Below are 14,374 nucleotides of genomic sequence, written 5' to 3' on the forward strand. Positions count from 1 at the left end.
TGGTTATGAGAGGTCTTGTGCTCATCTCACCGGAGTGGTGAAGAACAACTCCAGTGGAATCGAGGTTTGGAGCGGTTCATTGATTCAAGCCGGCTCAAGATCAAGAAGTTTCTTGATAGAGGAGTGGTTGATTCTTTGAATCCACCTCAATGTGGATTAGGGGTGACCGGCAAGTCATCAACACCACGGAAAATTTTTTTAGTGTCAAGCTCGGTTATTCCTCTTGCTCATTTTAATTATAACATTTACATTGAGCCTTTTACTTTACTAGGGTTTGAATTGTATCTTGCCATTCTAGGTTGCAAACCCAAACTAGAGATAGTTGTAGCATGACATAGGGTTCTCTTGTGTTACTAATTAAATTTCTCTAGTGTTTGTGATTTTAGTTTTAAACCGTCTATTCATCCCCTCTAGTCAGTGTTCTTCATCCTACAATGGTTCCATTCATCTAATCGTTTCGCATTAATCAATTACTTAGAGAGCATGGGTCCCTATGAAAATAATTGTTCACAAGAACAAGAAAGAGTATGCAAGTTTTATTCGTGGAAGTGCATAGAGTGCATAAGGTGATTGGCATGGTTCATTGAGTTTACTTTTAGTGACTAGCGTTAATTCATTTAATCTCAAGAACTTAGGGAGTTTGAGGAGTGTGTTTGCACAAACCATCGTTTGAAGGGGAATAAGAGAGAACTGAGGGAAATCAGAATTGGTTTAGTCAAACCAGAGGTTTGACCATCCTTCCCTGTTTGCCATCTATCCTATTCTTCAGCGTGTTTGGCCGTCGATGTTGTGCAACATATTGGGGGAGAGAACTCAAGTGAGCTTGTACTTGGTGCCTTTGGAAGATCTCCCCACACTTATTCTTGTACCTGCTTTTATTCAAAACAAGAAAAACAAAGGTGGAAACAAAAAAAGGTACTTTTCAAAAAAGAAACGAAAAAAAGGACTTTGCCGGTTTTTGAACACCGGGGAGTCTAAACTTTATTGAATCTAAAGGATGCCTTTTATTTGGAACCATAAATTTTTATTTTATTTTGTATTTCATTTTGTTTTATATTTTTATTTTATTATATAATATATTTTTTGACAGGCTAAACATGATGGGTAATTAAGTAGGGTGGAAACTTGAGGCAAGGATGCACGAGTTGTGTGGAATATTTACCTGGAAGAACTCACCAATCTTGAACAAAAATGCAAGAGTTAAGTTTCATATACATAAAGAAAAGCTTTTGCATTTGTTCATCTTGGTTCCTCGGGCATCTTCTCCATATGGGACCAAAGAGCGTTGTGTCGGTGTTGGAGTTATTGTATACTTCTCTTTCATTATTTATTTTCTTCCCTGCAAATGGTTAGTGGACAACAAATACTCGAGACATGCATTAAGAATTTTGTTATTGTCCAGAGATTAGTTGTTCACATCCATGCCTTAAGGGAAATTGGCTTTGAAGATTTAAAAGTATGGATCCCAAAATGCTTGCCATCATTATTATATTTTTCTGAGAGAGAGGCTCTTAAAAAAATACTGTTCACCATTTTTAGAATAGCTTAAACAATGCTGAGATGAAATTGCATAAACATAATAAAGAAGCATTTTGATAATATACTCACTATGATCCTTGAAAGGTGATCTGTACCTCCTTGGGATGTCGTGCAATTTTTGTTGAAGTTCGTCCCGGGCCTTGTTTTATCTCTAGTATGAATTTAGCTTGAGGACTTACCCATTTGATTTGAAATCTTCCTGCAGGGGTTAGTCCGAAAAAGATATACCTCCATGATCTATGATCATATTAGCTCTGATGGTCCATTGATCAAACATGACACCATGTCTTATTTGATCAAAGAAGACTTTTAAACCTAAGCACCATGCTTAATTTAAAAAGCTATAAGTGTATGTTGCAATATACACTCAAACCCAGAGCAAAAAAACAAAAAATAAACCCAGGAAGCATGAATTTGCATGATCAAGCTAAGCTCATAAAGAGATGAATATGAGTGAATAATAGGTGAACATTTTCTTACCTTGTATATACCTGAGTGTTCTTACCGGTAGAAGCCTTGAAGTTGCTACATCAGAGGTGTGGTCACAAATGGTTGTCAATGAATCCTCCATGCTGATGCAAGCTAAAGCGGAGGAAGGCACTTAGACCATGCTGACTAAGGTGGAAAACAAGGCCAGATTATACACACAGGAGGTGTGTAGGGAACCATGGGCTTTCTGCATTATGTGGTGGCACACGGCTTTTAGGAATAGAGACGCAGATTATGTCTCCTTTCTTGTATGTCAGCGAGTGCCATTTAAAGTAGAGCAGCGATAGCTTGGAGTGGAAGAGGAGCAATTCCTCTTGCTTGAATGCGCATGAGCTGCTAGACTGAAGCTATACAAAGCTGGGAGCGGATAGGAGTTATGCTAAGACTTTGCAAGTGTATGTGAGAGCAAAGCTGGGTGGAGCTAGGCGGCGAGATGATATCTCTTAGCGTGTAATGCCATAGCCTAGAGGCACGCACATGATGTGTGTCTATGTGGAGCCTAATAGCTCACTCTCATTTTTTTCTCAATTTTTTTCTCTCTCTCCCATTTTTTTCTCTTCTTGCTTTTTTCAATAAGGTAGAACCAACACCATCCTTGGTATGCAAGGATTTGTTGCAAGGTGCTTACGGATCACCACCACACTTATACTTTTCTTTTTTTATATATATGTGACTCCAAGAGCCAAGTGTGCGAGGCTGGTGTCTCCTACAGAGCATGTCCCATCAGCAAGGGTGCAGTTGGTCAAGTTCTCTTTTTCTCGGGCATAGCATGCTCCTCGTGCTTTTAATCTCAATCCTGAAAATGGTTAGCGACCAAAAATACCCGAGGGTGCACGTTATCCAAACAACATGTTCTTGCTTTTATTAATTTAATAGAAAGTTTTTCTTAAGAGTCCGGGCTATCTCCCGGAAGTGCTTGTTTAAGGTCTCATGCTTCACCATGGGGACTCATCTTGCAGCTATCAATGGTGATGAAGTTCCCAGTTTCACCACCATTTGTTGATTCATCGTCGTTCAGGCTACAAGGTTAGCACACAAATACAACTACGAGCCCTGAAAAGATGTTAAGATAGGTAGAACCAAACACAACCATCCTAAAGGGCGTCTATGATTGGAAACCCTTAGATGATCGTAAGTCTCATAGCGACTTGGCACACCGGATGAAAGGTCTTGGAGATATCAAGGATGAGCATGATTTTTGTGAAGAATCAGATTGGAACTTCATGCTCATGGAGTGAGTGGCTTGATCTCCAGATAGAGCAACTCGAGAATGTTCATGGTCTTGTACTGAAAGAGGATGTGTAACTCTGTGGGCCAAACGAACAATTCCGATTTCGGTTCACGAGGGAAATGAGCATCTTTCAACTCATCCCTTCCTTAGATAGAAAGCCCCGCACTTCATCAAAGATGAATGTCATGGCAAAGCAATCCATCCTAACCTTCAAATAGAAGTTCTTCTGAAGTGAAGGGTGAGCATAACTTCTATTAGGCATCAATCAAAATCAAAGAACAAGATGTGAGTTTTGAATCACTTGATTTGATTGGCATCAGTCGGTAATCGAGGATTTGAATGTGAATTTATTTCACTCAATTCAATCGGTATGTCCCTATGATCTCTTGACCAAAAAGATACGTCCTACAAACTTACAACACTGTGGTCAATGTCGAGGCATATTCTTTGCTAAAAAGACATTGGAGATTACCATGACACGGGGATATTTTAGGGATGAATCTCGTAGACGAATGAGGAACTAGGTCCAGAGAGGATGACTCTAAAGACTCACCTCAAAGGGTCGGAAGGTGTGTACGAGGATAACCTTCCAAGGGTAGCGGGGGTAGAGGTAGAGATAAGAAAAGGAAGAAAGATATGATATTTGAATGGGTAGCAGGGGTGAAGGCAGAAGTAAGGAAAAGCAAAGGATAAGATTTTTATTTGAAAGATAAAGATACAAGGACCAACTAGGTTCAAAGAGAGATACAACAACTGTTCCCCAGCAACGGCGCCAGAAAGCTTGTTGGGTATTTTAACGATGCAAATAAATCCGCAAGTGCAAGGATACCATCGTAGCTTTCACCCATGAGGATCATATCTGCAAGTGCACTAACTCCTAACTTAGTCGGTCCAAGGATACACCAGGATATGTGGTGAGGATGGAGAGGATTCCTTCGGTAGCACTAAAGATGAGTTAAAGGTCGATCTCTCGGGCAGAATCCTCGCTTTGGGCACCAGCTTACCCTTGAAATGGTCAGGAGGCTCCGCCCAACAGCTCAACGCTATATCCGAACGTGGAGGACTACAAAGGACCGACAGGGCTGTAACCACCTGCGGCCTACCTCACAGACCATGGGATATAAGGCAAACGAAGGTAACTCTTAGCCCAGACACCACATTTGTGCTACTGGTTACTACTACAGTCTAATTACGTCTGTTAACCCATAGCAAACTATAGCACTGCGTATAAATACGGAGTGACGAACCCGCGAGTAAGAGAACTGATCTCACTCATATGAAAGTATTATGCAAGACTGGAATCATGAATAGTAATTTACTCATACAAGAGGAAGCCGACATCCATAGAGGTACAAGACCGGAGAAGACCGCCGACAGGCCTGGCGCTTCCCCGAACTACTCCTCACCCTCCTCCTACCCTAAGCACTAGCCTAGGCACGGCCTCGCCTTTGGAATGGAACACTACATCTTCTCTTGAGTGGTGTGTGAGGTCCCTTGGTGGTGTGTGTATGAGAGGGTGAGGAAGGCCCCTTTTATAGTCCTAATAGGTCAGTTCCCGCCATTTTCAGGTATGGAAACATTGGGCACCACCATAGAGTGGATAAGAGGATAAGATCGATTCTCCCACCAAAGCTAAGCCTGAACCGCCTCGTGGGGGTTTGGCCGGCCCATGGGTTCGGCCAACCCCTTTCTGAGGTGGTTTGGGCCCATCTTTGGTTGGTGCACTCCTTGTGGGCCCCTTTGTCGAGTACATTAGTGCCAGGGCTTGGTTGATCAGTTTGCTCTACCAAATGGGCCCATCTTGTAAGTGTGACATAGGATGCGATCTTCTGTATATTTGTGTTGCGTCTTGTGTTTGTTTTCTCCTTGTTTCACTTATGGGTCCCTGCAAACCAACATTTACCAAAACTTGTGGAACTTATTAGAATTTAGCCCTACAACTAATTTTTGATGATTAAAAGGCATGATAAGATGCAAGAGTTGACGGTTCTATTTCTGGCTGAAGGACCGTCAACAACACCGGGTCGTCGAGTCAACGACCTGGTCGATGCGGGGTAGAGGAAAGGGGTCCTTAGGGCAGTGTTTGTTGAGATCAGTATAGTCAACACACATTCTCCATTGACCATTTTTTTATAAGTACTAGGTTTGCCAGCCAATATGGTTGCGTGACTTCTCATATAAAACCAGTGGCAAGGAGCCGGGTTACTTCTACCCTAACTGTCTCCTTTCGATCCTGCGCGAAGCGGCGGAGCTGTTACTTGACAGGTCGCGCCTTTTTGTTGAGATCTAAGGAGTGCTCAGACTCCTCCCTTGGAAATCCCGGAATGTCAGAGGGTTTCCATGCAAAGATATCCCAGTTGTCCCGGAGGAAGAAGGTGAGCACGCTTTCCTATGTAGGGTCGAGGATGGCCCCGATCACGGCGGTCTTGTGCGGTTCATCGTCCCTGAGGGCGATGGTCTTGGTCTCGACCTCTTGCGCGAGCTGGGACTCGGAAGCCGATTCCTTGGACGGGATCTGCTGCTGATCCGCCAGGAGGTTCTTTGCTGCCTGGGTAACAAGAATCAAGCTCTTAGATTGTTCCAGGGTGTTGGAGAGCTTGATGTTCTCCGACTCGCATGAGTATGATGTCTTTAGGTCTCCATACACCGAGAGGACCCCCTTGGAAGCCGGCATCTTCATTAGAAGTGATGGTATTTCTTAACAATCACAGATAAGATCCGCAAGCGCACGGAACATATCGTTGTAGCACTTCACCCAGAGAGTATTCAGGGTATCGTATTTTCTCATGGAACAGAGGTGTAACGATCTTCTAGCTAGTGTGCTCTTGAAGAACAAGAGATAGGAGAGCTTTGGGTAGTGTGGTTTATCTAAACATAAGGGTCAAGGGAAGGTAAACTTAGGTTTTCACTAGTTTACTTTGGGCACCGGTCTGACCCAGGTACTGTTAGGGACCTTCGGCTTGTAGCTCTATGCCGTACTCGGACAGAGGGGACTGCACTAACCACAAAGCAGCTTAATAGCGGACCGACGGGGCTGTCACCACCCGCGGTCTACCCCACAATACTGTGGAGTACGAGGCAAACAAAGGCAATCTAAGACCTAGACACCACGTCTAATCCTTCGATTACTACTCTAGCGGTGTACAGGGTTACCCGTCTTTATCAAGGGCCCTCTACCAGAGTATCCATTACAAGAATGGACTATGAACCCGTAAACGAATGAATAACTTAAGAATACTTAACCAAGAACTTCCCAGAAGACGAACTCTGGAAACTTACACAAGTGAATCGTATCCATCGAGGTACAAGACGAAGAGAGGCCGACAAGTCTGGCTCTTCACCGATCCTCCTCCTCGCACACTCCCTACTCTAATAATACAAGTAGAGTCCTACCACTACTCTTCTTCTTGAATGTGTATGTGAATGTGGTTGCCTTGAGAGGGTCTTCCCACCTCCTTTTATAGCTTGGATAGGTCGGTTCCCGGGGGAGATAAGGGTGGGAATGCCGGTAACTGACATTGGAATGGCAGTGGCAACCTTCTTTCCAAAGCAGAGGGGGCCAGGAACCCGTTCAGGTTCGGCCGACCCCTATGGTCGGCTGGCCCCTAGGTGGGGGCCCCTCAGCACTGCCTTCGCTTGGGAGTCAGGTAGGTGGGTCCACATTGAGATTCTGGGTGTTTCCTATTTTTGTACGTTGGTTTGGTATGTCATGTGGGGCCTCTTTGTAAGCATGACGCATGATGGACTCTTTCGTGTGTTTCCGTTGCGTCTTGTGCATGTTTTCCCCTTATTCCGCGTATGGGTGCCTGCAAACCAAGAATCACCAAAACTTGTGTAATTGATTAGAATTATGTCCTACAACTATGTTTGGTGATTGAATGTTATGAAAAGATGCAGGAGTTGACGGTCTTATTTCTGACTTAAGGACCATCTACAACACACCCAAACTTAGCCCTTTGCTCGTCCTCGAGTAAAGATGCGGGGAATAAGGTGGATGCAACTCCTTTGATGTAAGCTGCAGTCTTATTTCTGACTTAAGGACCATCTACAACACACCCAAACTTAGCCCTTTGCTCGTCCTCGAGTAAAGATGCGGGGAATAAGGTGGATGCAACTCCTTTGATGTAAGCTGCATACAAGTTATTCCAAGCTTCTCCTATGACTTGTGAACTTTTATGTGTCTACCACACTTATCAGGGTAATTGAAACTTGGAATGACTTAAACTTCAGGATCCTTAGTCTCCCTTACTCAGAAACTTGGGTTTTATGAATTTTCAAAATCAAACATAGCCTAGCTCCTCAATTTGTTCTCTCAGATCTCTCTTTTTGCTTTTTGGTTTCCTCACCAAGGCAAATTGTTGCCTTCTTTTTCTCCTACCTCTAGAAAAGCTTTTGTGTGGAGCTCATAGGGAGAAAGTTGAAGGCATACCTGTTCCTCATATGTTGCTGAGTCAAAAACCGGATCCGAAGGAGAAACAAGTCATAAACCTTGATCAAGATGTGCATGTGTGAATATTTTAATTTTGTATGGATGGTGTATAAACTCCTTCTATGAACCATCTCTCTCCATTTTTCTTTCTTTGGACATGGGCTATCTCTTTTCTTTTTTTTCTTTTTCAAATACTTGGACCTTCATGTGTCCAACATCTTTTTTTCATCATTCATTCTTGAGCATGTATTTTATTTCTTTTTCCATAGCCCATGTTCTCTTTCTTGAAATGATAAATTGGAGAGAGTAGCCATGAATAAAATGGAGTTTTATTTACTGGGATGAAAATGGATGGATCGGTGAAATGTTCTTGCGCAACTTCCAGTGTAGAAGTTGGCTAAATATATGTAGAGTGTGCATGATCTTGATCATGGAAGTATGAAATGTTTCTCACAAAGGGTCGCAACAATTTGACAAAGCTCAATGAGATAACAAGTTGCATATGTGGAAGGTTTTTAGTTTTGAATAACATATGGCCTTGGATAGGAATTTCATAAACAAATGAGGAGCCATGCTATTGAGTTTTTAATTTTATAAAAGAAATCCCAAGTACTTTGCAAGAAAGAATTAGGTTCCATTCGTTCAACCATATCTCAAACGTCAATTATTAGATAGCATGGGTTCCCTATCATGTTTTAGTTCACAATAACAAGGTGAATGTCAAGGAATAAAGAGTATGCAAGTTGATCATGAAGTGCATGGAGTGCATAAAGTGATTGGCAAGTTTTATTGAGTTCATAAGGTTTTAGCATTAAATTCAATTAAACTCAAAGACTTAGGAAGTATGAGGAGTGTGTTTGCACAAGCCATCATTTGAAGAGGAAGAAGAGGAAACTGAAGGAAACTAGAGTTGGTTTGGTCGAATCAGAGGTTCGGTCATCCTTCTCTGGATCCATCTGTCTTGTTCTTCATTGTGCTGGACTGTTGATATTGTCCAACATGTTGGGGGAGAGATCTCAATTGAGTTTGAAAGATATCCCCCACACTTATTCTTGTACCTGCTTTTTATTCAAAAGAAAAATAATACAAACAAGGGCTCTGCCGGTTTTGAATCACCGGGGAGTCAAATTTTTATTGAGGCAAGGTGCATGGAATGTTTAAGAACATAAGTTTCTTTTTGTTATTATGTTCATTATATATACATATATATATAATATTTTCTTTTTATTATGACAAACTTGGCATGATGGGTAACTTTGCAGGGTGAAGAAATGAACGAGGATGCACAAGGTATGTGGAATATTTGCCTGATGGAACTTACCAATCACTTAACAAAGATGCAAGAATTAAGTTCTATATTCATAAAGACAAACCTTGCATTTTGTTCTGCTTGGCTCCTTGTGCGTCTATCCCCTTCTTGGACCAAGGAGAGCTGTATGAGTGTTAGAGTGTTCACGCTGCACCTTAGTTGTTTTCTTTTCATTCCCTGCAAAAGGTTAGTGGACAACAAATATTCGAGAAAGTCTACAAATTTTTCTTTTCTTCGAAACAAATTCATCATTTTTTTTGAATTGTTGTTCACATCCATGCTTAATTAAAATCAGATTCCAGGGTTCAAATGGCATGGATCCCAAATTGCTTGCCATTATTTTATTTCATCATTTTTCAAGAGAGATATTTCCTCTTCTTTGTTTATCAAAAGGTGTTTATCTCTTTTTATTGTTGTTCAGCAAATTTATATCTTTAAACAAGGTTGGGATAAAGCTTGCACAAACATGAAGGAGCATTTTTGACAATATACTCACAGTGCGCCTTGGAAATGTGATCTGTGCTTCCCTTGCATGTTGCACAATTTTTGCTGACGTGCCTCCCGCGCCTTTGTTTATCTCCAGCATGGACTTGAGGACTTACCCACCAATTTTGAAAATTTCCTGAGTGCACTTACCACCTGCATGTAGGATGGATGTCTTGATATTGCTGCAGTGGTGGCATGGTCATATTTGATTGTCGATGACTCCTCTATTTTTGATGCGAGCCGAAGTAAAGGAGGACACATAGACCATGCTTACTCAGGTGACGGCAAGGCTGAGTCACACACACGACTAGTATGCAGGAACCCTGGGCCTTGATGGCATGCTCCATTGGCATGATGATTGGAGGCACAAAATACGTCTCCTTTCGCGTTTGCGAGCGGGTGCTAAAATGGAGTAGAGGGGTCAAAGCCTCGGGCCAGGAGAGGGGCATTCTGTGAGCTCATGCTGCTAGAGCGGCGCTATGCAAAGCTAGAAGCAGATGAGGACTGTCACGAGGTTATGCAAGCGCGCGCGAGGGCAAGGTTGGGTGGAGCGAGGTGGTGGAATGTTTTTCTGTTGAAGTGCAGGGCCAAAGCTTGAAGGCATGCACACATGGCAGCCTTTGATTTGTGTGGGTCTTGCAGATTCACTCTTACTCCCTTCCGCGCTCACTCCTTTCTTTTTTTATCTATATTTTTTTCTTTTCTTTCTATATATATATTATTTCTTTTTTTATCTCTCTCTTTTTTAAGTAAGCCAGAGCTGATCATTCTATAAATTAGGATACTCATTGAGTAGAACTTGTAGTGATTTGCTCACCAACTTCCCCCACACTTGAACTTTTGTGTGTCGGGACACAAAGGGTCAAGTGTGTGGTGTTGGTGTTTCCTTCAGAGTGTGTTCTATAACTAGTGAATACCCAGGGTATAGTTGGAACAGTTCCCATGTTCCTGGGCGTCGCATGTCCTTTGTTCTTTTTAATCTTAACCTGAAAGGGTTAGCGACCAAAAATACCCGAAGGTCCATATTATATCGAAAACATGCTCATGCTTATTATTATTTTTAAGAAGAAATTATATATATTATCTTTTTTTGATAACCCAGGCTATCTACCGGTAGTGCTTTATTTAAGGTCATAAGCTCAACCCTGGAGGCTTCTTCCTACAGCTAACAATGGTGATATAGTTCCCACCTTCACCACCATTCGTTGATTGTGTTTGAGCTGCAAGGTTAGTGCCATAATGCTTCCACAAAACTTGCTATTCTTACGATAAACAAAAGCATCTACAACCACCCTTCTATACATTTTACTAGGAAGGATCAAGAGGTGGTTGTGATCCTGGTGGGAGCACGTGGCGCTAAGCAAGATGGACTCTGGAGTCTCTTTTTGTGAGCACAAATCTCGACGAAATTCAAAGTTTTCGTGCTTATTTGTTGAATTATCTTTCTTGGATTGCAGAGTCGATGTATGAGGAAGGTCCATGGCACAAAAGTTCTCCACTTCAAGAGATTCAGTGTGAAACACTCGGCTAGAGGGACAAGGTTTAAACTCACTCGAGGGTGATGGAGATCGTTCAGTTTCATAAAGATGAGAGATAGATTTAGATGAAACGAACGGGGATACGAACTTTACTTTCTCGAGCAGAACATGGTCAACACAACGCTCCGTCAAAGGAGTTTCGAAGCAAGGGATAGGAGTGAAAAAAGCACTTTCCCTAAATTCATCATTTAGGCTGCTTTGAGATGATTTTTGGAGAAGTGTTGGTAATTCAAAGGTTTTTTCTGATCATCTTCTTGAATGAAAAGTGTAGCATCATTTTTTCAAAGAAGACTCAGGAGCTTTGGCAGGGAAAATGGCTTGCACTTCATAAACTTGTTCTTCTTGGGGCGTAGTTTCGGTCAAGGAATCCTTTGACCGAAGGATCGACGAGCTAAAAGCTCTACCCCCAAGAGTTACGTCGAGAGTTCCTAACGGGGAGATGTTTTGGAATAGTTTCTCGACGGGATGCCTGATTAAAACATCAAAGTCTTGGACTTCGAAGATATGGAAATCTAGGGCAATCTCAGTTTTATCATACCAAACTAGTACGTTGTGCAAGATCCCGATCCCTTCAATGGTGGAACATGGTCCAATCCATAGGGATCTTGAGGTCGGGAGCAAAGGATTGTCTCTTAGATGGCTAAGCGCAAAGGATGCAAACATGAAGTTCGCTCCAACCGTAGGGCTATAGAGAATTGAGACAGCAGATCCTTGCATGAAACAGGGAGGGGTGTATGAGGCGGTTTGAATTTGAATTGCTTCGGGTGACATTTCACTTACGTGTACCCATTCGCTATTCATGATAGTTGTAACCCCTTTGACTGCCTCTTTTAGGGAAGCTTTATCTGAAGGGGTTATTGGGTCTCTAGGAACTGGAGGTCTCTTCTCACGGGGATATATCAAGGTGTTTCCAAAGTTTTGAAAGACATTCTCCTCGATGTCGAAAGGAAACTCTGGAGGTTAAATTTCTTCTTCCTCCATCGTTTTTGGTTCGGGGGAAGCTTCTGTGGTTGGTTCTATGTGAGTAGGTGATGGAGATGTAGAAACAACCAACGGAACTTCCACATGGTTTGACGATCCTACTGCTGGAAGGGTTTCTGTGAAGGATGTGTTCTCTAGAATTCGATCTAAGAGAGCTTCTCCTTCAGTTGTGGTTTTATGAGTGAACATTGCTCCTGCGGTGATATCAAGCTGTAGGGCAGATTCCTTGCTAAGCCCTAACCAAAAGTGTTGAAAAAACACGTGGTTAGGGATAGACAAGTCTGGGCTAGCGTGTGTAAGCTGTAAAAACCGGGCCCAGGCTGCACCTATGGATTCCTTCTCATCGTGATGAAAGTCGAGGATCTCTTTTCATAGGGAAGCAATGCGAGAAATCGAGAAGCATGCAAGACAGAACCTGTCTCTTAGTTCTTCCCACTCTCCATTTACCTTCCCTACGTTATGGGTGTACTATTGTTTCCTTTTCTCAGTAAGGGAGAAAGGAAACAACTTTCACCGAACTATTTCTTGTGCCATGCTTGCGATAGAAAGACATGAGCACAGCTGCTCGAACTCTCATAGGTGGTGGTAGGGGTTTTCATCATCAAAACCCGAGAAGGATTGTTCCTGAACCATGGCTATGAAGCCAGGGCGGAGTTCAAAGCCTGAAGCTGTGATTGGCTTGGAGAATTTAGGTGGCTCAAAGAACATTCCCTTGGGAGTAGAGAATTGGTTGATAGAAAGGGAATCCATGGAAAAGGATAAAAGAATAGAAAACGGTAAAAGAAAAGATACACGGGCAAACTAGGTTTGAAGATAACTACAACAACCGTTCCACGGCAACGGCACCAGAAATGATTGTACGTATTTCTTAACGATCACAGATAAGATCCGCAAGCGCACGGAAGATACCATTGTGGCACTTGACCAGGAGAGTATTCAAGGTATCGTATTTTCTCAGGGAACAGAGGTGTAACGATCTTCTAGCTAGTGTACCCTTGAAGAATAAGAGGTAGGAGAGCTTTGGGTAGTGTTGTTTATCTAAATATAAGGGTCAAGGGAAGGTAAACTTAGGTTTTCACTCGTTTACTTTGGGCACCAGTCTGACCCAGGTATTGTTAGGGACCTCCGGCTTGTGGCTCTACGCCGTACTCGAACAGGGCGGAGTGCACTAACCACAAAGCAGCTTCGTAGCGGACCGACGGGGCTGTCACCACCTGCGGTCTACACCGCAATACTGTGGCGTACGAGGCAAACAAAGGCAATCTAGGGCTTAGACACCATGTCTAATCCTTCGATTACTACTCTAGCGGTGTACAGGGTTACCTGTCTTTATCAGGGGCCCTCTACCAGAGTATCTATCACAAGAACGGACAATGAACCCGTAAACAAATGAATAACTTAAGAATACTTAACCAAGGACTTACCAGAAGACGAACTCCGAATACTTACTCAAGCGAATTGTATCCGTCAAGGTACAAGTCCGGCTCTTCTCCGATCCTCCTCCTCGCACACTCCCTACTCTAATGATACAAGTGGAGTCCTACTACTACTCTTCTTCTTGAATGTGTATGTGAATGTGGATGCCTTGGGAGGGTCTTCCCACCTCCTTTTATAGCTTGGATAGGTCGGTTCCCGGGGGAGATAAGGGCAGGAATGCTGGTAACCGACGTTGGAATGGTGGTGGTAACCTTCCTTCCAAAGCTGTGGGGGCTGGGAAACTGTCCAGGTTCGGCCGATCCCTAGGGTCGGTCGGCCCCTAGGTGGGCCCCTCAGCACCGCCTTCGCGTGGGAGTCTAGAAGGTGGGTCCACATCGAGATTCTGGGTGTTTCCTATTTTTGTACGTTAGTTTGGTATGTCATGTGGGCCCTCTTTGTAAGCGTGACGCAGGATGGACTCTTTCGCGTGTTTTCGTTGCATCTTGTGCTTGTTTTCCCCTTATTCCACGTATGGGTGCCTGCAAACCAAGAATCACCAAAACTCGTGGAATTGATTACATTTAAGTCCAACAACTACGTTTGGCGATTGAATGTTATGAAAAGATGCAAGAGTTGACATTCTTTTTTCATTGCATTAGACATTATGATAGTTTTTATATCATGAACTGCATGAGTATTGGCCCTGGTTTGCTATCCAAACCTTTTGTTTTTTTAGATTATAATCACTCAGCTAGATCAATTGACTTGGTTGAAAAGTAGCAAGCTGTTAGTTGTTAGAAACCCACTCAAATGTTAAGTGCAGTTTGCTCAGCTCTTAAATCTCAGTTTTTGGTAGCTGACTATTCTTGCTGTTTCCTATTTGAGTTGTTACCCTTGTGGTGCATAGCTAGAACCAAACTATGAATTGAGCAACTAAAACTTCCCCCAAAACTTAT

This window comes from Panicum virgatum, chromosome 1N, assembly GCF_016808335.1.
Source record: "Panicum virgatum strain AP13 chromosome 1N, P.virgatum_v5, whole genome shotgun sequence".
Taxonomy (NCBI): Eukaryota; Viridiplantae; Streptophyta; class Magnoliopsida; order Poales; family Poaceae; genus Panicum; species Panicum virgatum.